The following is a 26,258-nucleotide window of genomic DNA, read 5'->3' as shown; positions in this document are numbered from 1 at the left end:
TCCGGGTACAGAAGTTAAGCTGACCGGTCTGTAATTCCCTGGGTTTTTCTTATTTCCCTTTTTATAGATAGGCACTATATGTGCCCTTTTCCAGTCTTCTGGAATATCACCCATCTTCCATGACTTTTCAAAGATAAGAGCTAATGGCTCAGATATCTCCTCAGTCAACTCCTTGTGTATTCTAGGATGCACTTCATTGGGCTCTATTGACTTGAAGACATCTCACTTGTCTAAGTAATTTTCAACTTGCTCTTTCCCTATTTTGAACCTACCCCATTTTCACTGGTGTTCACTATGTTAGGCATCCAATTGCCACCAACCTTCTTGGTGAAAACCGAAACAAAGAAGTCATTAAGCACGTCTGCCATTTCCACATTTTCTGTTATTGCTTTTTTGTCTTCATTGAGTAATGGGCCTACTCTGTCCTTGGTCTTCCTCTTGCTTCTAATGTATTTGTAGAATGTTTTCTTGTTACCGTTTATGTCTCTAGCTTGTTTGATTTCCTTTTGTGCCTTGGCCTTTCTAATTTTGCCCCTACATACTTGTGTTGTTTGTTTGTATTCATCCTTTGTAATCTGACCTAGTTTCCACTTTTTGTAGGACTCTTTTTTTTATTTTTAGATCATGGAACATCTCCTGGTTAAGCCAGGATGGTCTCTTGCCACTCTTCCTATCTTTCCTGTGCAGTGGAATAGTTTGCTCTTGTGACCTTAATAATGTCTCTATAACACATAATAAATGGGTTAATTTTTTATCAGGTCCAAATACCCTAACACTGCACTGGAGACATTACCGTACCAGGACTGGCCTGGAGGTGTCTTCGCATTAGCTCCCCATGTTGCAATGTGGGTAAATTTGCTTTGTAAGTAATGACAGTACTCACAGCTCCCCAAAAGGACAGAGGAAGTAGCGTGAGTGAAGGGACTGATTTGGTCGCTGGGAAGTAAGCAAAGCCACAGTGCTGTTAGCTACACCTGTAAAAGACATGTCCCAGCAAAGAGATGGAGGAAGATATGAAGAAAATCAAAAATAAGTCTTCCCAGAAGGTGTAATCTGCACTGACTGCTGAAAGGGAAATAAAGGGTCAGATCCTCCGGATGAGCCATTGATGCCCAGCACAGCTCAGGGTGAGGGGTGAAGGCTACCATCACAGCCACCTGATCCTCAGACTGCCAGGCACCAGTCTGATCCTGAGCAGCAGCTTAGAGCAGCCAAGGGATCATTCCAGCTTCTGGGATCACCACAGAGACAGGGTCCTGAGTCTATGCCCCCTCCTCCAGTAGCTGTGAGCTGGGATGTCATAGAGCTGGTTATACTGGAAGATTTTCGAGGAAATTCTCAGTTGGCCACTTAAGCCATTTTAAAGTGGACTTTGCACTGCGCTGAGGATAAGGATTGGGATCAAACAATGCAAACCAACCTAGTGGAGTTCAAAGTGGGCCAGAACTATGTTTTATTTGCATGGAAGAAATCCCATTGGCTTCATTTTTGTTAAACCAATATAAGTAAGAGAAGAATTGAATCCAGGATGTATAAGTCATCTGTTACTTACTGGGTACTGCTTTTCTTTAAATTACAAACATCAGGCTGTCTATGGAATGAGTAAACTGTATATAAAGTCACCATTTTCTACTCTGAAATTTTGGTTTGTTTTAACTTCCTTCTGCAGAAAGAAGTAAAGCATTTCAAGATGTTCTGTCCAGATTAAACCTGGAGAAGCACAGAAGCATCAAGATCAGGCTGAGGGATGTTTTGGAGATCTGCCCAGAAAGCATCAAGAACAGGATTCCAGAGGCATTAGGTGATTTACCTTGGCATTTCCTGAGGAAGGTCATAGCTCTGAATGGGACGGCCAGAAATACAAGCATTGGGCACAAGTCTCCTGCAGAAGAAATGGATGATTATGAGGAGAAACTGCATACTGATGGCACTTTCTGTTTTAGTGACACTGAGATGAAAGTTTCTCTGCAATCTCTTGATGTTCTTTGTGCTGTTCTGCTTTGCTCAGTTTCCTACAGCAGGAGATCCTGTCCAAAATGTCCATGTGCCAGTTTGCCCTCCCTCTGCTGCTACCCACCCTCAACACCCCCAAGGGCACCCTATTACTGTGGGCCATGAGGGACATTGTGAGGAAGTGGAGGCCGCACTCCCTGGCAGAGAGCAGAGGGTTCAGAGAGGAGAGCCTGGTGCTCACAGAAATGCCAACGATTTCTTTTGTGTGGATGGGGAGCTACAGCTTCTCCAAGTCCCAACTCCTCAATGAGGTTCTCAGCCCCTCCCAGCAGCACCATGATTTCTTTATCCATCGGGACATGGAGTCTGGGAACTTCCTTCAGAAAATCGCAGATGGGCTGGTTGAGATTTCCTGGTATTTCCCTGGGGGGACGGAAAATTCTGATCTTTTCCCAGAACCCATTGCAGTTACAAATTTGCATGGAGACATTGAGTCCCACTGGCTACAGTTTAGCTTTTTAACAGCGGTCTCCTCCGCAGTGTTCATAGTTACCGAGAGCATCGGTGAGAAAGAATACGAGCTGTTGTCATCTCTGAAAAAATCCAGCTCTAAATATTACTTCATCCTCAACTGCAAGAATAAGAAACCCAAAGAAACTCTGGGATTTCTTAATAAGCTGTCCTCAGTGTTGAAACTGAGCAAATCACTAGTACTGGTGAAAGATAGTATCATGAATAATGCAGGATTTGTGGAAAAAGGTGAAGTCCACCATAGGAACCATAGTGATTTCATCTCCGAAGACAGTGAGTTTGGGAGCCATGGCTGTGACGGCACGTGACCTGGGAATCCAGGTGGATGAGGAGTGTCAGGCATGTCAGTGTGCGAGGAAATATACTGAAGAAATCACTGCAGAAATAAGAGATGGGGCAAAATACAAAAGGGAAATGCTGAGCCTGCAAGGAGACCCATGGAAAAACTTGGCTAAATTGGAAAAAGAGATGTGCCTAATGAAAAGGCAAGGGGACGTGGCCATTGAAGACTATAAATCTGCACTGAAACAGAAATGGTTAGAGATACGTAGACAGCAGAATCAGTGTGACCGTACTAATGGTTTGACTAAGTTTATCAATGGAATAGTACAGTTGAATCCAGTGGAGAAACATTACTTTCTGAAATGGATGAAATTTAGCCTGGATAAAGAAGGGAAAATGGAAGAAAGCCAAAGACAATTCTCCCATCTCCCATGCACAGCAGCTGACCTGATGCTGGAAGGGTTTCCTGTGGAGCTGATCGATGGAGATGCCTCCAACATCCCCATGAACTGGGTAGTAGATGTTCTAACTCATCTCCATATCAGACTAGGGGGTAGATCCAGAATGGTGGTTATAACAGTGCTGGGAGTGCAGAGCACTGGGAAATCCACTCTTCTCAACACCATGTTCGGCCTGCAGTTTGCAGTGAGTAGCGATCGATGTACGCGAGGAGCGTTCATGACACTCATTAAAGTTACAGAAGCTGTTCAGGAGCTGCTTGGCTGTGATTTCATCCTGGTGATAGACAGTGAAGGTCTGAAGGCCCCTGAATTAACAGCACTGGAAGACAGTTATCAACATGACAATGAGCTGGCCACTCTGGTGATTGGACTGAGTGACATCACCATCGTTAACATGGCCATGGAGAATGCCACAGAAATGAAGGATGTTCTGCAAATTGTGGTCCATGCATTTCTCAGAATGGAGGAAATAGGAAAACAGCCAAACTGCCAGTTTGTGCACCAGAATGTCAGTGATGTGTCTGCTCATGATCAAAATATGAGGCACAGGAAACACCTCCTGGAGCAGCTGAATGAAATGACCAAAGCTGCAGCAAGGATGGAAAAGCAAAGCAGGGAAATGACATTTTCTGATATTGTGGAGTATGACCCAGAAAAACACAATTGGTACATGCCTGGCTTGCGGCATGGAGTCCCTCTAATGGCTCCCGTAAACACTGGATACAGTGAGAGTGTGTGTGAGCTAAAGAAATACCTGTTTGAATTCATAGAGAACCGTTCACGGAAAAGAGCTGGAAAGGATATTCCTGATTTTATTGTATGGTTGAAGAGCCTGTGGAAGTCAGTGAAACATGAGAACTTCATCTTTAGCTTTAGAAACAGCCTTGTAGCTGAAGCCTATCACCAGCTGTCTGTGAAGTATTCTGAATGGGAATGAGGTTTCCGCAAGGAGATGTATCTCTGGATATCTGAAAAAGAAACTTTTATCCAGAATCAGCTGCCAGAGACACTAGAGGGTGATCTCTTTCACAGCTTAAAAATGGAAGCACAAGGGAAGCTACAGCAGGGAGAACAGAAGCTCTTGAATAACTTAGAACAGTATTTTAAAGGTGAAGCTCCAAATTTGAACCTGATAGAAAAGTACAGAGAAGATTTCAAAAGGAGCGCAAATAGCCTCAAAAGAGAACTTGAAAATTATTCAAACAGTAACTGTGAGGAAGCAATTCGAATACGAAGAGGACAGCACAAGATAGACAATATCCAGTCTGGGTACAAGCAGAAAATTGAAGGGGAAGTTGACAGACTCTTGGCTGAATGCCGAAACAGAGAAGATAAACTAGACAATGAGAAACTGAAAAAAGAATTTGAAACGATGTGGCGAGAAACCTTGTCAGAGTTAACGCTCTGTACTTTACAGAAATGTCAAGTTGTTCAAGATATGGATCTCCAGCTGAGAAAGGATCTGAAGCACAGAGGGGGTGCTGTCAGACAGATACTGCAACATGCAAAAAGCCTGCTGGATTATAGAATGAAGTCTTTCACAATGAAGAAGGAATACTTAAACCTAAAATGGACCAGAGCAGTTGCAGAATACTTCTCACAGGAATGTTACTGTAAAACTGAAGAGCTTGCTCTATCTTTAATGACTGAATGCAAGAAATACATTGAAGAAAAAGTTAAATCCAAAACAGACTATGATGAAACCTATTGTGGAGAACTGCTGCATATGGTTAATGAGAGGTTAAAAGAGGAGGAGATTGAGAAACTTCACACTTCTCCTTTGTTTGAAGTTGACCTGAAGCTTCACGTTTGGGGGAAGCAGCTTGGGCATTTCAGAAGATGCATGAAGATTTTATCAAAGAAAATGATCCTCAGCAACATCTGGAGAAGCTGACCTCATTATTTCTCCATATTTACTGATCTCCATTTGGAAAAGAAAGAGAGCCAAACGAGGGCGAGGAATTTCTGTGATCAGTGTCTCAAACCTGCCCTGGTGGGTTATGTCAACAAAAGGCTCGGACTAGAAATAGTTGACAATTTTCTCAGCAGTGAACAGGCCCTTGAATACACCAGCCGAAGCTTCTTTCAGTTCTTTTTGCTAAAGAAGCTGCTGGAAGAGATGAACTTTGACAACTATGTGAAATAGATAAGTAACTATGAAGAGTTTGTCAAATCCTGGATACAGAGATGTCTGATAGACCACTATGGAGGGAAGGCAAGTTTGAGGGATTTGGAGAAAGGGATTCTATCCAGAATAATAAATAAAATCAAGGGAGTTCTGAAAAACTCCATAAATAAAAACAATAACACAGTTTCTGCCTTTTTAGACAGCTTTTGCAAAGAGCTGCAGCAGGACCTGGCCATTTCCAGCAATAGCTTAGTTGGAGTACAGTTTAAAACCACAGCAAAAATTGAGCAGCTTTCTGGTAACATTGAAATCTTCCTTCTGGAGCTGGAACAACAAATCTTAACCCAGTTTAATCATTTGGAACTTGAGACCAAACTCTCCAGCCTGCCAGTGAAACCCCAGGATGAGATCTTCAAGCGAGTGTTTGGCTGTGGGAAGCAGTGTCCGTTCTGTGAAGCCCCCTGTGAAGCAGGAGGCACTGACCATAAAGAGCATTTTGTATCAGTCCATCGACCCAAAGGGTTAGGGAACTTCAGGGATTGTGATTCACAAAAGCTTGAGCATTCCATATGCTCCTCTGATGTGGTTTCCAATCGTGAATTCCGAACTGCAGCCGCAGATGGGAAATTTCATCCCTTCAAAGATTACCGCCATTACTACCCAGACTGGCACATTCAGCCTGGTCCCAATATTGATGCTTCTGATTTCAGGAAATTTGTTTTCAAATCATTCAGTGACCAGTTAGCTAGAGCGTATGGTGCTAAAGCAGCAGATCTTCCAGGAGACTGGAAAAATCGAACTAAAGAGCAGGCGCTGAAGAGCCTAAAGGAAGTGTTTTACATGAAATAATAGACATGCCAAGAGTCTCTTTAAATAGGATACACTTCAACAAAACAAAACCCTTAATTTTAAAAAATGGAATATGAACCAATCTGACAGCCTATACCGTTTTTTAAATTGAAAACTAAAAAAAAAAAAAATCAATTGCAGGTCACTTCTTCCAGTTAGTGCAAGGCTGCTGCACAGGAACAGCCATACCAAAGCAAACTGATAGTCCATGTATCCCTGTGTCCTTGCTGAACCAGAATAACAGCCCATCTAGCCTGGTATCCCCACCTCTCTGCAGTACTGGATCAGACCAATCACCCATATAGCCTAGTATCCCACATCCTTGCTGTATTGGATCAGACCTAAAGGCCATCTAGCTCGGTATCTCATCTCCCTGCTGTACTGGATCAAACCAGTGATCCATCCTGTCTCTGACAGTGGCCATTACAAGATGTCTCAGTGGGAGGTGCAAGAAACCATCTAATGGAAATTGTATAGAAACGTTTTTAGAGGAGAAGCTTCTTCCTAACATAACTATGTAAACAGGGTCCGAATGAGTTCTCCCATGACAGCTAGCTGGGAGCGGGAGAGACTTTAGGAGGAAATTGTATTTACATGAACTCACCTACTCTGCCTAGATATCCAGCAGATATAGAGGTGTTGCTCAAAGTGATCAATATTGACTTGTGTTGGGTTACAGATCACTTTAGTACTGAATGAAGGGGTAGTGAAATGTTGTTGTCAGTGTTGTTGCATTTATTGTATAAGTAAAGGGGAGCAGAATTGTGCTTAACCTGTCTCAAATGAGGGGTCACCCTCAGCTGAAAGGACTCATTAAGCCAGGTGCTTGAATGCCTGACTCCTGCGAAAGTAAGAGGGGTGAGGAGAGGTATCTCTGCCAGGAGGAGTGAACTCTCCCTAAGGGTCCCTGGTCTGGTTTAACCTGTTTCTCCCCACTGTTCAGGAGATAGGGCCTTTTGTTATTTTAAGTGCTCAAAAGAGCTGACAATTACTTGTGGCAGGACAGCATTTCTGCCCAGCCTAATAGCTGAAAATCACTAAGGACTTGGCTACACTTGTGAGTTAGAGTGCCTTAAAAGCAACCCCGGGCACCCTAACTCATGACCCATCCACACTGTCAAGGCACGTAGAGCACCTGGACTTTGTAGCGGGAGTGCCCCTGGAAATCCACCTCCACCAGAAGCATAATGCTTGGTGCATCTCGGCTGAAACGCCCCAGCGTCAGTGTGAACGAGGTGTTGCATTACTGCGCTCTGATCCGCCTCCAGAAACGTGCCCTAATCCCCTTAAGTCAAGTGGCCACTCTTGTCATTGTTTGGAATCGGCTGTAGGAATGCGGATATGTCCTTTCAAAGCGCCGTTTCTGACAGCTGGCATGCTTATCTGCTCTGGGACAAAGCAAACCATTACTGTGGAATGTTGCTTGAGAGGCAGGGAGAGGGGAGTCTGCTGCTGTCTGAACTTACAAGACAGCATGCTGACATGCTCTCATCCCCCCCCCAAACCCACTCTCTCTCCCCCCACATACACACAACACACTCCCTGTCACACTCCACCCAACACCACCCCATTTGAAAAGCATGTTGCAGCCACTTGCATGCTGGGATAGCTACCACAATGCACTGCTCTGTGGCCGTTGCAAGAGCTGCCGTTGTGCTGGCATTGTGAACACACAGCAGCGCTTTCCCTGCAGCGCTCTCTGAGGGGCACTGCAGCTCCTGGAGCTGTACATCTGACAGTGTAGACATAGCCTAAGTTACATCAGTGAAACTTTCTTTATTCAAGACAAGGGCAGATTCAGGACCTGAGTATTACATAGTAGGAAGTAATTACTTTAGAATAGGCTGTAAACACAGATAAATGATTGGCATGTATGTTGAGTGTTTAAACTGAGTCTCTCCCCCCCAAATAAGAATCTGTTGAAGACAATTAAACTGCTATATTTAGAGCATGACTGTCATTTACTCTCCCTATTGTGCATTAAGAAATTAGTATTCTTGTTTTAATGTAATCACGCATAAGAAACAACAGAAAACCATTTACAGTTAAACAAAATAAACTTGGGAACAGACTTTTTTGTGGTGGCTTATTTATTTTGAAATGTTGCCTTGAAACTTTTTGTTTTATTTAGCCCTGAGAGGAAGGATAGTGGGTGAGGTCAGCAAACATTTCAGGAGATGTGATGCTTCCAAAGTACAAACCCAAGATCCCAAGCAATACAGGACCCCTTAACATTTAAATGAGCCCTTCTGAGAGGCCTGATGCTGATAAGAACGACTGACCTCATGAAAAATGGGCTTTGTTTTCTCATTTAAACAGTGAGAACATTTCATGGAGCCCTGAGCTCTCACTTGGGGAGGGGGTGGGGGGGTGGAGACGGAATGCGGCACAAGTTAGTAACCGCTGTGGTGGGATAGGCAGGGCCAGCTGTGGAGTCAATGGAGCAACCCCCAGGTGAAGCAGTTCAACCCCAACCCAAAGACTGGATTTTCCACAGTTACAAGGGAAATTAGATAACTATACACACATACACACAAACAGACCGAAATATGTAGGGTTAGAAATCCCCAGTAACAACACTGATGGCCCAAACTCTCTGTAGTGACCCCAACCCGTGACACTCCCTCTCTGTGTCCCTTCTCGGCAGTGGGGCTGTGAGTGTAGCTGGATTGGGCAGTGGCTCCGTCTACTGTCCCACGGGGGAATCTCTTCTCTTCATTGCCACATGCCACGCAGTTGCCGTACTCTATCTGTCAGCCCAGCTGCTCAGTGGATTTGCCCATGTCACCCGGTTTCAATTGTTCCTTTCCACATAGAATCATAGGACTGGAAGGGACCTTGAGAGATCATCAAATCCAGGGGTTCTCAACCTTTTTCTTGCTGAGACCCCATTCAACATCCTATAAGAACAAGAGGGCCCGGCAGGGGGTAAGCGTGGGCTCCAGGCCAGGGGGACACACTTGGGCATAGGCATAGTTTTACTTCAATTTTTTTTTGGTGGCGGGGGGGTAAGGAAGGCCTGGCATGGCTCATCCCAGCTCCACACAGCAGGGTCCAGGGAGGATGTGCCATCTCCACCCCCTGACTCGCTCAGGAGGGCACCCAGCTTGTCTGGGCTCTGGGGGGATACAACCAAAAATGGAACTGAAAGGGGGGACTCAGTTCAAAAAGTTTTAAAACCGCTCAGGTGCGGGCAGGAGGTTAGTTAGGGGCTGTGTGAAATGAGGGGAGTAGCTCAGGGTACAGGGAGGGGATAGCTAAGGGCTGTGTATGGGCAGGGGGTAGCTCAGGGTGCAGGCAGGGGGTAGCTATGGGCTGTATGCACGCAGGGGGACTTCCAGTGCAATGCCCAGCTTCAGGGTCAAGTCACTGGGACTCCTGGCTTCAGCCTCCCTGCTGCTCCTGGCTTGTGGGGGAGTGGAGGTTTGTCGGCTCGAGCACCGCGTTGCTCCTGGCTTGGAGGGGGTGTGGGGACCCTGCCGGCTTCAGCCCCACCTAGCTTCTGGCTGTGCCACTCCTGGCTTGGGGGGGATGGGGAGGGCACCGCGGGCTTCAGCCCCGCGCCGCTCCTAACTAGAGCAGGGGGCCCACTGGCTTCAGACCCGCACCGCTCCTGGCTTAGGGGGAAGGGGGGGGCAGGCTTCAGCACTGGGGCTCCAGGTTTCAGCCGTGGGGCTCCGCGGCCCCCCTGAAAGGGCTCACTGACCTCCAGCTGAGAACCACTGATCTAATCCAGTCCCCTGCACTCATGGCATGACTAAGCATTATCTAGATCCTCCCGGACAGGTGTTTGTCTAACCTACTCTTAAAAATCTCCACTGATGGAGATTCCAGAACCCCTCAGGCAATTTATTTCAGTGCTTAACCACCCTGACAGGAAGTTAGCCATTGATAGCTACTCTCTGGGAATGGTTTTCCACCAGTTTTGCACGCATCTTATAGTAGCTCCATCTAAGTTGTCTTTCCCTAGTTTGTTTATGAGAAGGTCAGGTGAGACTGCATCAAAAGCCTTACTACCGTCAACATATACCACATCTACTGCTTCTCCCCATCCACAAGGCTCGTTACCCTGTCAAAGAAAGCTATCAGGTTGGTTTGACACGATTTGTTCTTGACAAATCCATGCTGACTATTACTTATCACCTGATTATCTTCCAGATGTTTGCAAATTTAGAGCTTAATTATTTGCTCCCTTATCTTTCCAGGTACAGAAGTTAAGCTGACTGGTCTGTATTTCCCCAGGTTGTCCTCATTTCCCTTTTTATAGATGCCCATTTCCAGTCTTCTGGAATCTCTCCCGTTTTCCATGACTTTTCAAAGATAATCACTAATGGCTCAGATATCTCCTCAGTCAGCTTCTTGAGTATTCTAGGATACATTTCATCAGGCCCTGGTGACCTGAAGACATCTAATTGGTCTAAATTTTTTACTTGTTCTTTTCCTATTTTATCCTCGGATCCCACCTCATTTTCACTGGCATTCAGTATACTAGATGTCCAATTACCACTAACCCTCTTCTTGAACACTGAAACAAAGAAGTCATTAAGCACCTCTGCCATTTCCACATTTTCTGTTATTGTTTTTTCCCTCTTCATTGAGTAATGGGCCTACCCTGTCCTTGATCTTCCTCTTGCTTCTAACGTATTTGTAGAATGTTTTCTTGTCACCCTTTAAGTCTCTAGCTATGATCTGTTTTGTTCCTTGGCCTTTCTCGTTTTGTCCCTACATACTTGTGTTATTTATGTTCATCCTTTGTCGTAATTTGACCTAGTTTCCACTTTACGTACAACAATTTTTTGATTTTTAGATCATTGAGGATCTCCTGGTTAAGCCAGCATGGTCTCTGGCTATACTTCCTATCTTTCCTATGCAGTGGAATAGTTTGCTTTTAGGCCTTGTAGTGGGGCAACTGCCCCACTCCAGTAAAACAGGGGTTAAAAGCATCCCTGGAGAGGGCTTTGGCTGGGCTAGGCTGATTTGGGAAGCAGCCACAGCTGTGGCCAGCTCAATCAGGGTCCAGCTGGCCCTTATAAGAGGGCTTGGGGCCAGAAGTGAGAGGAGTATCACTCTAGCCCTGGAGGGAGAAGGGCTAGCTGCCTGGGAGCAATGTACCTGAAGTGGAGCAGTGCTGGGGAAGGGCAAAGGGAGCTGGGGAGCAGCAGCCTGGTTAAATCCCCAGGCTGAGGCCTTGTTGAAGGCCTAAGAAAGGTACTGGGGAGGCAGAGGGGCAGCCTGGGGATAGGCAAAGGCAGCAGGTCCTACCCCCTCGCCAATGATGAGTAGCCATTACAGACTGCAGTCTGCCCCAGTGAGCAGGGGCTAGATGATGACTGGCAGTAGCCACTGAGGCAAGGTGGGTTTAGAGGGTTGGGGGTTCCCCTGGGAGGGGAGACCCAGAGTGTGGGGGTACAGCTAGGGGGCAGCACCCCAAGGTAAAAGGGCACCGAGGTCCAGGAGGGATATGGGGGCCCTAAGGCAGGCAAGACACCAGCCTGCAGAGGGGGCTCCCAGTGCTGAAGAGCTAACTTCCAAGATGACCAGCAGGAGGCGCTATGCCGGTGAGCCTTCGCCTTGCTACAGGCAAGTAAAAATGTCTCTGGAAAACTGCCAACTCTTGAACTGTTTTTCCCTTTAGACTTGCTACCCAGGGATCTTACCTACCAACTCCCTGAATGTTCTTAAGTCAGCCTTCTTGAAAGGCAGCACCTTGCACAGACACATTGAATGTTGCCTGACATTATCAAGCTCTTTTTTTAATTCCTCACAATCCACCCAAACAAAAGAATTCGGTGGCCCGGGCAAGTTTTCCTATCTCAAGTTTTTAGTCCATTATTCCAGGTCAATAATAAACACAGAGAACACGACCAATCCTAGTGTTGCCACTCAGGGCCTCCCACTCTCCAGGTGATCATTAATTCCCACCTCTCCCCATCCAATTCTTACACCTCACATATGGGCTCTGTCTCTCCGTTGCTCCCAGCACTGGGCTCTTCTCCCCTTCTGCTGCTGCACTGAGGCTCTCCGGCCTCCCTCCTTGGGGCGGCTCAGGTCTCCCTTCCCACAGCTCGGCCTGGGGGTGATGGGGCAACAGGTCTCCTGGGGCAGGGACGCTGCAGGGGCTAGGGTGACCAGATGTCCCAATATTCAGGGCTTTTTCTTCTATAGGTGCCTATTACCCCCCACACACACTCTGTCCCGATTTTTCAAACTTGCTATCTGGGCACCCTAGCAGGGGCTGGGGCTGCAGTGCAAGCAGCCCCATCGTGCGAGTTCCCCACCCCAGGGCAGAGGGGCCCAGCTGGGCTGATTTGGGGGGAGGGGGGGCAGGGGGAAGCAGCAACAGTTCCTGTAATCTGACCTTTCCCACACCCTCCCCCCACAAATCTCCCCATGGGTCTTCTACTAACCCCTCCAAATCCTCTCTACTCCCCTGAATCCGCCTCCTGACACCCTGCCTCGCCCTGCACCTCCTGCCCTTCAGTCACCCCCAAAAAGCCTTTTCCCCCTCATGCCCCCTGAACTGCCACCTGCCGCCTCCTGCTTCCATCTCCTTCGCTTGCCCTTTGGACGGCACACGCCCCATTCTGCTCCCTGCCCTGAAGCAAACAACCCCCCGCCCTTTGGCTTGATAACACCCCTCCCCTGCTCCAACCTCTGTGCCCCCAGCCCCAAACCGCATGGGGCTGGGAGGAGGAGAAAGTCCTTGCCTGCTAATAAAGCCAGTTTGTGCCCCACAGCCCTGCCTTGGGGAGGGAGGGAGTCAGCCTGAACTTCTCCCCCTCCCCAACACTGACCCCTGTAAACTGCCCCTGAACTTCCCCCTCCTCAACAATCCCCTCAACTCTGCCCCCCAAATCTACCCCATGCCTGGACTCTGCCCCTCCCCCATCCTGGCCCCCTCCTCAGTCCCCCTAATGAGCCCTGTATGAACCCCCAACCCCCTCTGCTCCCCTGAACCCACCTCCTGACCCCTGCAGCCCCTCCTGCACCTCAGCCCCCCCCTGAACTGCCCCCTCCCTTCCCTAGTGACCCCCAGCTCCACAGGGTGACTCTGCTGTGTCGGTTTAACTGTCACCCCAGGACATGCCAAGCTCCCCTCCCCCCTTACAGCCACCTGGGCCCTCATTAGCCTCGGGGGTGGGAGCTAATTTGCACAGAGGATAATGGAGCAGCCAATCAGGGGCTGGCCTGGGTGCCGGGGGGGCTATAAAGGGCTCCTCAGGGCTTGCAGACCCCTGGGCAGGGCTGTGGCTGTGCTGGGAGCCCAGGGTCAGGGAGGGGTCTGGGCCCAGCCCCAGAGCCGGCAGGGGAAGCAGGAGGCTCTGGTGCTGCGCAGGGTGGGGCAAGAGCTGGGTACAAGAGGCCCCAGTCACTGCAGCTCCCCCTCTGTGGGGCTCCAGGGGAGAGGTCTGGAGCATTTGTCACACGCTTGGGATCCCCCCGGTAAGGGAGGACAAACTGGGCTTCATTCATACCCCAGTCTCAGTCATAATGCTGGGGTAACAGCGGGGGCCCCTTTCATAAAACACCTCATTATTTTTAGCTCTTTGTTTCATGGGTTGCAAGCCTCCCACATTCTCATTCAGTGAAAGAGAGCCGTCCCCTCCTGCTGCCATTGACCCCCGTCTCTCTGACTGCTACCGACACGGCCTGGCCTGGGAATGTGAAGGAACGTCTCCGAACTGAGAGAAGACACGCTCAGAAACATACAGTCCTCTGTTTTGGAGAGCGAGAGGCTGGAGAGACACAGACACACCCTCAGTTCACTGATCTTTCATGTTAATAACAGTTTGAAGAACATCCATCCAGTCTAGAAGAAAGGTTTGCACTCTCCGAGCAGCTCAGCACAGGGGATGGGGGCGCTGGGGCAGTAAAAAGGCTCCAGGGAGCCCTGAACCTCGGTGGCTCCTGCTGGGGTGCCCAGGCACAACGGGGCACAGCTCGGTAACTGCTGGGGTGGGAGAGGCTGTAACAGCACTGAGGGAAGCTGAATGCAGGGGGATTTCTAGTTAAAAGGGAAGTTAGAGTTATTACAGTAAATGTGTAGGGAGAAAGAAAAGGAGGACTTGTGGCACCTTAGAGACTAACCAATTTATTTGAGCATGAGCTTTCGTGAGCTACAGCTCACTTCATCGGATGCATACCGTGGAAACTGCAGCAGACTTTATATACACACAGAGATCATGAAACAATACCTCCTCCCACCCCACTGTCCTGCTGGAAATAGCTTATCTAAAGTGATCATCAAGTTGGGCCATTTCCAGCACAAATCCAGGTTTTCTCACCCTCCACCCCCCCACACAAACTCACTCTCCTGCTGGTAATAGCCCACCCAAAGTGACAACTCTCTTCACAATGTGCATGATAATCAAGGTGGGCCATTTTCTGCACAAATCCAGGTTCTCTCATCCCCTCACCCCCCTCCAAAAACCACACACACAAACTCACTCTCCTGCTGGCAATAGCTCATCCAAACTGACCGCTCTCCAAGTTTAAATCCAAGTTTAACCAGAACGTCGGGGGGGTGGGTAGGAAAAAACAAGGGGAAATAGGCTATCTTCCATAATGACTTAGCCACTCCCAGTCTCTCTTTATTGTTGTGACACCCCCCCTCCAACAGGGCCACAGACCCCCCAGTTGAGAACCACTGTGGTAGAATAGATCCCTGTCAGCTGAAAGATCTGAGGCTTTGTCTTCACTGCAGAGTTAACCTGAGTTTTCTACACTCAGTTACTGGGCTTGAGTCAGCCTCTCTCACATGAGAAGAGCCGCACTGTGAATAAACAAAGGTCCTGCTGTTTCCAGACTGGCACTGCACTCACTCAGGTGGGGCACTGAGACTTTTAGGAGCTCATCCCAAGGCTCTTTGCCCAGCAGTGAGCTGAGCCACTCTATGGATTCTTTCCCAGTGGATGGTGGGAGAACTTGTCTGTCCTTTCTTGGGACACAGGGGGAAGAGTGGGAAGGCATTGGAGAATTAGAAGCACTCAAGTGCAGCTAGCTTGCATCCATACTACAGAAAGATCATGTTAGCTGGTGAGTTGTGCTAACTTAGGCTTTAGCCTGTGCCCCGAGGGGCCAGCTCACTTGAGTTATTAGCAGCACATCTTAAGGGTTTTTCTGTGTGGACAGGAGTCGAGTTAGGGCAATGCATAAGGTGTAGCTCGAGTTAACTCGGCATCTCCTTTTGAATCTGAGCGATATTATCTGCAGAATACAATGAAAATAGTTCACTCTCACAAGCCCCATTCACACCTGGCAGTGCCAATCTCTTCTAACCATGTTCACTGCCACTACAGAACAAAGGGCGATAAGAGGACATTGTCTTGGGGAAGGTCTGTCTCATCCGGCTCTCTGGTTTGTTGAAAGTCTAATTCCAACTCGGGATTTATGCCACCTTTCTCCCACAGCTTTGGGGCTCGCAGAGTCTGTGGTTCCTGATTTAATACCTCCATCAAGATAAACAGAAGAGAAATAAGTTATTTAATGACTAATTCTCTTCAATCACATCCTGTTTTGTATGTGTTTGTTTTATTCAATACACTGCACCTGTCGCCAGGGCCGGCCCACAACATTTTGGCACCTCAGGCATTAGGGTGACCAGATGTCCCAACTTTATAGGGCCAGTGCCGACTTTTGGGTCTTTTTCTTATATGGGTTCCTATTACCCCCCCACCCCCTCTCCTGATTTTTCACATTTGCTGTCTGGTCACCCTATCAGGCGGGGAGCTCAAATGACACCCCCATGCCCCCTTGCTTGGGCCAAAACTTTGAAAGGTCTCAATTCTGCCTTCTTTCTGTTCTACTCCGCCCGTGGTACTGCTCTGCTACCTACCCCAATAAAGGAGAGCTAACAACTTTAAATGCCTTGTTCAAAAATTGTCAGTACACTTTACTATGCAGACAAGAAAAGTTACATTTGCTGTTCAGGCATTTGAAAGTTAACACTGGCATTTTGATGTTTGAATAATCAAAGTGGTGCTTCCGTGCCTTCTTAGTTGCAGAGATTTGAACTGCTTCTGCTTCCTGAAGGTCCACAGTCTGGGCCAACTCAAACTCTGTTGAGATGGTTGCAAGGCCGACTAGCCTCTCCTGGGTCATTGTGGAGCGTAGATGTGATTTTACTAATTTCAGCTTGGAGAAGCTGTGTTCTCCACTGGCAGCTGTTACAGGAAGTGTTAGAAGTATGCACAGAGCCACAAAATAATTTGGAAAGATGGTGGTCATCTTATTTGTGCACGTATATTCCAGAACAGCCTTTGGAGTTGATCCTGTTGAATGTATCTGAAAAGGCCTTTCAGTTCATCACCTATATCACTTGCATCAATATCGCATATGTTGTCATGTGTCAACACGGTCTCTAGTGCCCTGCATTGCTGGTTTAGGTCTTCTTCAGGTACAGTGAGGAGTACAGTACAGTGAGGAGGGAACATCCTACAACATCCCAAATATGCTGCTGTGATCCTTGAGCTGCATGAAACGTTCTGCAATGGATTGTATCGCACAGTCTAGCACCCGGTTAAAGAATTCAGCTTTGAATTGTTGTTTGGGGTCTCTTATGAGATTCTCCCGTGCCTCATATACAAAATGTCGTCTTCTTTGGTGACTCTTGTATTCTTGAATGGGTGGGGAAATAGCTTCAGTGTGAAGCTCCTCTACCCATTTCTGCGCACTCTTCAGAACGTTTTGAAATCCCTCATCTGGCCGGAAGGAGTGTAGGTGGCTGCAGCGGCAGAGGAGCCAGCCACCAGAGCTGGAGACAGGGGAGGTTGAGGGGGAGTTCTGCTGGAGGAGAAGGACTGAGGTGAGAAGGGAAAGACAGACACAGAGGCAGCAGTGGTGGTGACCCAAGCGGTGGAGGACACAATGAAAAACTCATGTTTTCTTCCACACTATGGATAGAGACCTCTTTAATGTTTTTAATGAAGTAAATACTCATGGGAACTGTGCGCTCATGGGAGACTTTAACTTCCCAGATATAGACTGGAGGACAAGTGCTAGTAATAATAATAGGGCTCAGATTTTAATAGATGCGATAGCTGATGAATTCCTTCATCAAGTAGTTGCTGAACCAACAACTGGGGATGTCATTTTAGATTTGGTTTTGGTAAGTTGTGAGAACCTCCTAGAAGAAATGGTTGTAGGGGACACCCTTGGTTCCAGTGATCATGAGCCAATTCACCTTAACCTGAAGGGAAGGATAACAAAAAATAGATCTGTGAGTAAGGTTTTTGATTTCAAAAGGGCTAACTTTAAGAAAATGAAGGACATTAGTTAGGGAAGTGGATTGGACTGAAGAACTTATGGATCTAAAGGCAGAGGAGGCCTGGGATTCCTGCAAGTCAAAGTTGCAGAAGCTGTCAGAAGCGTGCATCCCAAGAAAGGGGAAAAAATTCATAGGCAGCACTTGTAGACCAAGCTGGATGAGCAAGCATCTCAGAGAGGTGATTAAGACAAAGCAGAAAGTATACAGGGCATGGAAGATGGGAGGGATCAGCAAGGAAAGCTACCTTATTGAGGTTAGAACATGTCGGGATAAAGTGAGAAAGGCTAAAAGCCATATAGAGTTGGACCTTGCAAAGGGAATTAAAACAAATAGTAAAAGGTTCTATAGCCATATAAATAAGAAGAAAACAAAGAAAGAAGAAGTGGGACAGTTAAACACTGAGGACTGAGTGGAAGTTAAGGATAATCATAGAATCATAGGATATCTAGGCATGGCCCAATATCTAAACAAGTACTTTGCCTTTCTCTTTAATGAGGCTAATGAGGATCTTAGGGTAATGGTAGCATGACAAATGGGAATGAGGCTATGGAGGTAGAGATAACCATATCCGAGGTAGAACCCAAACTTGAACAGCTGAATGGGACTAAATGGGGGGCCCAGATAATCTTCATCCAAGAATATTAAAGGAATTGGCACATGAAATTGCAAGTCCATTAGCAAGAATTTTTAATGAATTTGTAAACGCAGGGGTTGTACCACATGACTGGAGAATTGCTAACATAGTTCCTATTTTTAAGAAAGGAAAACAAGTGATCCGGGTAACTACAGGCCTGTTAGTTTGACATCTGTAGTATAGAAAAAAATTTGAAGGAGAAAGTAGTTAAGGACATTGAGGTCAATGGTAAATGGGACAAAATACAACATGGTTTTACAAAAGGTAGATCATGCCAGACCAACCTGATCTCCTTCCTTGAGACAGTAACAGATTTTTTAGACAAAGGAAACACAGTGGATCTAATTTAGCTAGATTTCAGTAAGGCGTTTGTTATGGTGCTACATGGGGAATTATTAGTTCAAGAATACTAATTATTACAGAGGGTCCTACTGAAAGGTGAACTGTCAGGCTGGAGGGAGGTTACCAGTGGAGTTCCTCAGGGATCGGTTTTGGGACCAATCTTATTTAATCTTTTTATGACTGACCTCGGCACAAAAAGTGAGTGTACACTAATAATGTTTGTGTGTGACACAAAGCTGGAAGGTATTGCCGATTCAGAGAAGGACCGGGATATCATACAGGAAGACCTGAATGACCTTGTAAACTGGAGTAATAGTCATAGGATGAAAATTAATAGTGAGAAGTGTAAGGTCATGCATTTAGGGATTAATAACAAGAATTTCAGTTATAAGCTGGAGATGCATCAATTGGAAGTAACAGAGGAGGAGAAGGCCCTTGGAGGATTGGTTGACCGCAGGATGACTATGGGCCACCAATGTGATATGGCCGTGAAGAAAGCTAATGCGGTTTTGGCATGCATCAGGTGAGGTATTTCCAGTAGAGATAAGGAGGTGTTAGTACCGTTCTACAAGGCACTGGTGAGACCTCATCTGGAAGACTGTGTGCAGTTCTGATCTCCCATGTTTAAGAAGGATACAGGAACAGGTACAGAGAAGAGCTACTAGGATGATCCGAGAAATGGAAAACCTGTCTTATGAAAGGAGACTCAAGGAGCTTGGCTGCTTTAGCCTAACCAAAAGAAGGCTGAGGGAACATGTCATTGCTCTCTGTAAATACATCGGAGGGATAAATACCATGGAGGGAGAGGAATTCTTTAAGCTCAGTACCAATGTGGACACAAGAACAAATGGATACTGTGGAAGAAGACAAGTTCTTACTTTTAGTTTGCATGCAACAAGTTAGAGACAGTTTTATTTTTAGGCAATTGCAAGAAGGAAGACAGCCGTTTGGACAGGGTTTCTGTTTTTATGCAAATTTTTAAAGTATAAACAATGTAAAGCAAGTATTTATACCTTTTTATTACATAAAGCTCTGCTTTGTCTATACATTTTTTATATTGTATTTGTTTTTAACATGTTTTTGCTACAATTACATTTTATTGTTCTTTTAAGGCAAGGTTTTTGCTTTGCAATTTTTGTACGCTTACACCAGTTTTGACTTTAGAAGTTTTGAATTCTTAGGGGTTAGAGTTACCCTGACTTTTGCTTTTTTTTTTTTTTTTTTTAACAGAACTAAGATGGCTGCACTTAAATGCCCTTTTTTACTTTCACACTCCCCTCTTCAGTGCTTTTAGCCCAACCATCATTTTTAAACTTTTATTTTGTTAGACCTTGTATTTTTGATATTAGATTAAAAGGATCGGCTCCATAACTTTTGGTTGGATGTAGATGTAAGCAGTGTCAGGATGAGCTCCACCCTGACATCTGGTGGTGAGGTGTGGCAAGTTGTGGAAAAGAACTTCAGGGGCCGATCTCATTTGCATAGGCACACCCACCACGCCTAGAATGAGACCATAGCTGCCCAAATGGTCACTTTGGCTGCTGTGGGATCCCCAGTGTCTCTGTTATTGGGGCAGGAAGAATAAATTGCTATTACCCTGATTATGGGAACTGTGCTTGGAACTGTACGTGGCCTTTTGTTATGATGGAGGGATTCACCATCAACTAAGTAGCACTCGCTAGGCAAGGGTCATGGGTTCCAAAACTGTGTGAATGGAGAGAGGCTGGGGACAAGTATTAATACTTGGTGGTATGGGCCCCTTGGTGAGGGCCTTACATGCTGATTGCACTTCCTCCTCTCTCCACTGTGGAATATCAGAGCTAATTTTGATTTCATTAGAAGTCTAGTTATAGGCTGCTGAGCTCACTTTGGGCTGACAGTGCACCAGCACTGGGGCTCCCCTACCATAAGCTGAATTCACCTAAGAGCTGAAATCACTGAGTGTTGTGTTAAGTAGTGGGGGAGCCTGAAGATATATTGTGGAGCAATTTGCGGGACGGCTGGTGAAGCAGTTCGACGCGGAGCAGTGTGTGGATGGCAGGAGCTGCTTGTGGGCCGTGGAGCTGAGTGAAGGAGTTCGTGGGGCGGCTGGCGGAGCGGAGCGCAGCTGAGCGAAGGAGTTCGTGGGGCGGCTGGCGGAGCGGAGCGCCGCTATGGAGCTATGGGGCGGTCAGCTTCAGATCACGTAAGGTGCCTCTTACCCCTGTCCCATTTCCACCCAGATTGGGAGGTAAAGCTCCGCCGATAAACTTTCGAACTCTGGGGCTGCCCTGACCAGGGACAGAGACTTTTGGGGCATTGGACTTTTGGGACTTTGGGTGATTTGGGGTTGCTGGACTCAAGAACCAAAGGGAAAAGGGCATGCCCCAATTTGCCTGGGGTGGGGTTGTTTTTGCTCATGGGTTGTGTTATGAATCCTGTTGGTGGTGTTTCCCCAACATAATGCCACATTGTTTCTCTCTGTTATTAAAAGACTTTTGCTACACTCAGACTAGGTGCTTGCGAGAGGGGAAGTATTGCCTCTTGGAGGCGCCCAGCGGGGGTGGTATATATTGGTCCCAGGTCACTGGGTGGGGGCTCGAGCCGGTTTGCATTGTGTTATTGGAATGGAACCCCTAGATATTGAACCCGGCCCTTGTTGCTGCCAACTCTGACGGGCAGAAGGGTTACATTTTTGGGGGCTCGTCCGGGATCGCCTGGGTCAGTACCCCTCGCAAGCACCTGTTGAGTGATCCACTACATTGGGAAACAATTTATATTTTTTTTTGTTTGTGCTTATATTTTGAGGAAATTACTGTTTGTATAATGGCTAATATGTCAGGTTTGTTGGGCCCTGGCTCAGCAGCTTCTAGCTCAGAGGCTGCAGCCTCGGCTGATGATTGGACAAAAGCTCTGGGGCAAATATTGGAAAAGGTTGTGCTTCCCCATGCTGAGTCAGACTCTTGTCGTAAGTTAAGATTATTTGCTGGGGAGGAGGAGTTTGAACCCTGGTTAGAGCATACCACTGAAATGCTGCAAGAGTGGGCCGTACCAGATGCAGAAAAGCGAAGATGCCTTATAGAGAGCCTTGGCGGCCCAGCATTAGATGTGATTCGCACCCTGAAGCTCATTGACCCTGGGGTCAGTGTGAAGGACTGCCTAGAGGCCCTTGACCACAACTTTGGGAGCGTAGAGGGCCCTGAAGACAGCTACTGTAAGTTCCTTAATTCCCGACAACAAAAGGGCGAGAAGGCTTCAGCCTACATACAGAGACTGGAGAGACTGCTTCAGAGAGCTGTCATGAGGGGAGCAGTGACTGCTGAGCAGATGGATCAGACCAGACTGGCTCAAATTGTAAGAGGAACTCAGTATCAGAACCCGATTCTACTTCATCTCCGGCTAAGAGAACGACGGGAACATCCCCCAAGTTACTCCCAGCTGATAAAAGAGGTCCGAGAGGAGGAAGAAAGGCAGGCTGCCAGTGAGTTTTGGGAAGCCCAAACATCGGAGCCAGCCAGCACAACACCACTGCAAATGGCCAGTGTACTGATGGTGAGCACCAGAGAGGAACTTGCCCAACAAATGCAGGTCCTGACGGAACGAATAGCTGAGCTGCAAAGTACCGTTGACCGAGTTAAGACTTCTAGGAATAAGAAGCCTCAAACTGTGGCGATTGAGAAGCCCGCACTTAGAGCCACCATCCCCCCCAGGCGAAGGGGGAAAGGTCAATTCTTCTGCTACCGATGTGGTCAGGATGGACACAGTGCTGCCAAGTGCCGTAATGAAGAAAACCCCTCCTTAGTGTATGGAAAGCTGAGGATCAGTTGGGAGAGATCCGGTAGCTGCCAGAGGGTCTGGGGACGGGGACCCCCCAGGTCTGCAGGATTTGAAGATTCCCCCAGAAAAGACTGTCCAGCTGGGATCCCTGCAGGACTGATAGGGCCTCGAGCAGAGGTCATGGTGAGGATCGAAGGGGTGGAGTGTAAAGCAGTGCTTGACACTGGATCTCAAGTGACTATTATATTTCAGTCATTCTACCAACAGATGCTTAGGCACCTGCCTATACAGCCACTGACTGGCCTTGGCCTATGTGGCCTCAGCATGGATGAATACCCCTATCAAGGGTATGTCATAGTGCACCTGGAATTCCCAGAGGAGGTTGCTGGGGTAAGAGAAGAGGTAGACACAGCTGCCTTAATATGCCCTGACCCTAAAGGGACTTCTGATGTGTCTGTGCTGATAGGGACCAACTCCAGTCTCTTCAAGGTACTCGCGGATTACTGCAGAAGGCGGGCTGGGGACCAGTACCTGAATACCCTGATGATCCATACGCTTTGTGCTGAAGCCTATAGGAAAATTGAGAGCGCTAAAAGGGACACATCTGAGCTACCGCTTGGGGCACTGAAGTACGCGGGCACAACCCCCTTAGTAGTGCCTGCAAGGACGGAGCAAGAAGTGCTTGTCATGAGTACCTGTCTGAAAGGCAGTAAAGGGACGTTAGCAATGATAGAGCAGCCGATGGGAGGAGAGCTCCCTGAAGGAGTGCTGGTCCCCAGTGGAGTCATAACCCTACCTGCTGAAGCCCAGGAAAGGGTGACTATATTGATTGCTAATGAAACGAGTCGTGATATTTTTGTGAAGCAAGGACAAAAGATAGCAGACCTCTTTGAGCCTGAGTCGATTGTAAAACCCCAGTATGAAACTCCAGTTTCGGCAATAGACCCAGCAAAGTTTGACTTTGGAGATTCACCAGTGTCCGAGGACTGGAAAGATCGCCTGAGGAAGAAACTTTGTGAAAGATCCAAGGTGTTCTCACTGCATGAGTGGGATGTGGGATGTGCAAAAGGAGTAGAGCACAATATCAGACTACATGACTCTCGACCTTTCAGGGAGAGATCTAGGAAGATTGCTCTCTCTGAGATGGAAGATGTGCGACATCATCTTCAGGAGCTGGCTGCGAATGGCATCATTACAGAGTCCCGCAGCCCATACGCCTCACCCATTGTGGTAGTCCGCAAAAAGAATGGGAAAATCCGGATGTGTATTGACTACCGCACCCTAAACAGCCGTACTGTGGTCGACCAGTACACTATGCCTCGAGTGCAAGACGCCTTAGACTGTTTGCTGGGAAGCCAGTGGTTCTCTGTGTTGGATCTTCGAAGTGGATACTACCAGATCCCTCTGGGAGAAGAAGATAAGGAGAAGACAGCCTTCATCTGCCCATTAGGGTTTTATGAGTTTGAACGCATGCCCCAAGGGATTTCTGGAGCACCTGCCACCTTTCAACGTCTCATGGAGAAAGTTGTGGGAGACATGAATTTACTGCAAGTGTTAGTTTATTTGGATGACCTGATTGTGTTTGGAAGAACCTTAGAGGAGCATGAAGAAAGACTTCTTAAAGTGCTTGATAGGTTGGAGGATTATGGTCTGAAGCTTTCAATTGACAAATGCCAGTTCTGCAGAACCTCAGTGAAGTATGTGGGTCACATTGTGTCCCAAGAAGGTGTGAGTACTGATCCTGATAAAATAGAAGCACTCACTACATGGCCACGTCCAAGTAACTACAGAGAACTCAAGACCTTCCTTGGATTTAGTGGCTACTACCGCAGATTTGTGAAAAACTATGCTACGATTGTAAAGCCTCTGAATGATCTTACCAGGGGACATCAGTTCAGCAAGAACAAATCTAAGTCCAAGAATAAGGGGAGGTCCCCAAAGCCTCCTGTGCAGAGACACAATGGCCCCTTTGCACCATTTGGGCCACAGTGGGATGAGAGATGTGAAAGGGCTTTTCAAGAAATCATTACTTGCCTAACTCATGCTCCAGTCCTAGTTTTTGCTGACCCAAGCAAACCATTTATCCTGCATACTGATGCCAGTTTGGAGGGTCTGGGAGCAGTCCTGTACCAGGAAGTGGAAGGCAAATGTAAACCTGTAGCCTTTGCCAGCCGAGGATTGTCTGATAGTGAAACTCGCTATCCCACCCACAAGCTGGAGTTTTTGGCCTTGAAATGGGCCATCACTGAGAAATTTCGAGACTACTTGTATGGTGCTCAGTTCCAGGTGTGGACAGATAACAATCCACTGACTTATGTGTTAACAAGTGCTAAGCTGGATGCTACAGGGCAGAGATGGGTGGCCGCCTTGGCTAGCTATGAGTTCAGCATTCAGTACCGATCAGGGAGAAGCAATGTAGATGCAGATGCATTGTCCAGGCGTCCGCAGGCTCCAGAAGTTGCTGTGATACCCACAGATGGAGTGAGAGCTATTTGCAGTGTGAGTCGCCGAGAGCCAGAGGCCCGTGAAGACTTTCAGGGATGTGTTGCAGAAGCTTTGGGCCTGCCCCCTGAATGCATGCCTTCTGCTTCGGTGAACTATATTGCATTAGACCAATCTCCTTTGCCCATGCTCAATGCGGCTGACTGGCAAGAAGCCCAGCGGCAAGATATTGACATTCGTGATACACTACTTGCCAAAAGGGAGGGGCGAAGCCCAACTGCGGTTGTCCCACCTAACCCGGAGGGTAAACTACTATTGAGAGAATGGACCAAACTAAAACTGATTCAGGGAGTGCTACACCGAATGACCACTGACCCTTTACAAAAACAACGAGCACAACTAGTACTGCCAAAAAAGTACAGAGCCCTGGCCATGAGGGCCCTGCATGATGACTTTGGGCATTTAGGGATGGAGAGGACCCTGGAACTTATTCGTAGTAGGTTCTATTGGCCCCGAATGGCTGAAGATGTTCGCAGGAAATGTGAGACTTGCGCTCGATGTGTTCAAAGGAAAACTCTGCCCACGAGGGCTGCATATCTCAAGAACATCACCAGCAACAAACCTTTGGAGTTGGTATGCATTGATTTCTTGTCTGTAGAGGTAGACAAGAGGAATGTTGGAAACATTCTAGTAGTGACTGACCATTTTACACGGTATGCACAAGCATATCCCACACGTGATCAGAGGGCCACCACCGTTGCTCGAGTATTGTGGGACAAATATTTCTCAGTCTATGGATTCCCGGCTCGGATACACTCTGATCAGGGGCGGGATTTTGAGAGTCACCTTCTGAAGGAGGTGCTGAAGATAGCAGGAATTAAAAAGTCTAGGACAACGCCTTATCACCCCCAAGGTGATCCTCAGCCAGAGAGGTTCAATCGAACCCTATTAGATATGTTGGGAACTTTGCGACCAGAGCAGAAGGCAACCTGGAGCCAGCATGTCGCATTTCTGGTGCATGCCTACAATGCCACAAAGAACGATGCTACGGGAGTCACCCCATATCTCTTGATGTTTGGGCGAGAACCAAGATTACCCATAGACTTGTGCTTTGGTGTATCAGAGGATGGAGATAGCTATGAAACTCATCAGCAATATGTATCCCGACTAAGAGAAAAGCTGCGGGATGCTTATCGCTTAGCTACCGCTGCGGCTCGGAAGAACGCAGACCGCAACAAACATCGATATGATGCTAGAGTGCGTTCGCAGGAGCTCCAGCCGGGGGACAGAGTCCTGCTGCGAAATTTGGGTATTGCTGGCAAACACAAGATAGCTGACAGATGGAAGGCAATACCTTACCTGGTGATGGAAAAGCTGGGAGATCTGCCGGTCTACAAGATCAAACCTGAAGACGGTCCAGGGCAAATAAAGACGGTGCATAGAAACCTTTTGCTCCCTGTGGGGGAATTGGTAAGCACCCCTTGTGAGATGGGCCACGGCAGGGCCGCCGGGCAGAACAGAGGTGCTAGACCAAAGCCGCCATCCAACACAGACAGTGGGCCCCCTGCAGCTAACTTACCCCTATTCTGCACATCTGAGAGTGAGTCTGAGGAG

General features: G+C 47.5%; 1 pseudogene across 1 annotated transcript; it reads left to right on the top strand.

The window, feature by feature from the left end:
* The first annotated feature begins 1,108 nt into the window (after positions 1-1,108).
* Positions 1,109-6,204, top strand: LOC311522638 (up-regulator of cell proliferation pseudogene; annotated as a pseudogene). Its single transcript has 2 exons — positions 1,109-1,127; positions 1,670-6,204. The product of its transcript is annotated as an up-regulator of cell proliferation pseudogene (transcript).
* The last annotated feature ends 20,054 nt before the right edge of the window (positions 6,205-26,258 follow it).

Source organism: Lepidochelys olivacea, assembly GCF_965140295.1.
Source record: "Lepidochelys olivacea isolate rLepOli2 genome assembly, chromosome: 6".
NCBI lineage: Eukaryota > Metazoa > Chordata > Testudines > Cheloniidae > Lepidochelys > Lepidochelys olivacea.
Note: the sequence above shows the minus strand (reverse complement) of the source record. Positions and strands in the feature narration are given on the sequence as shown.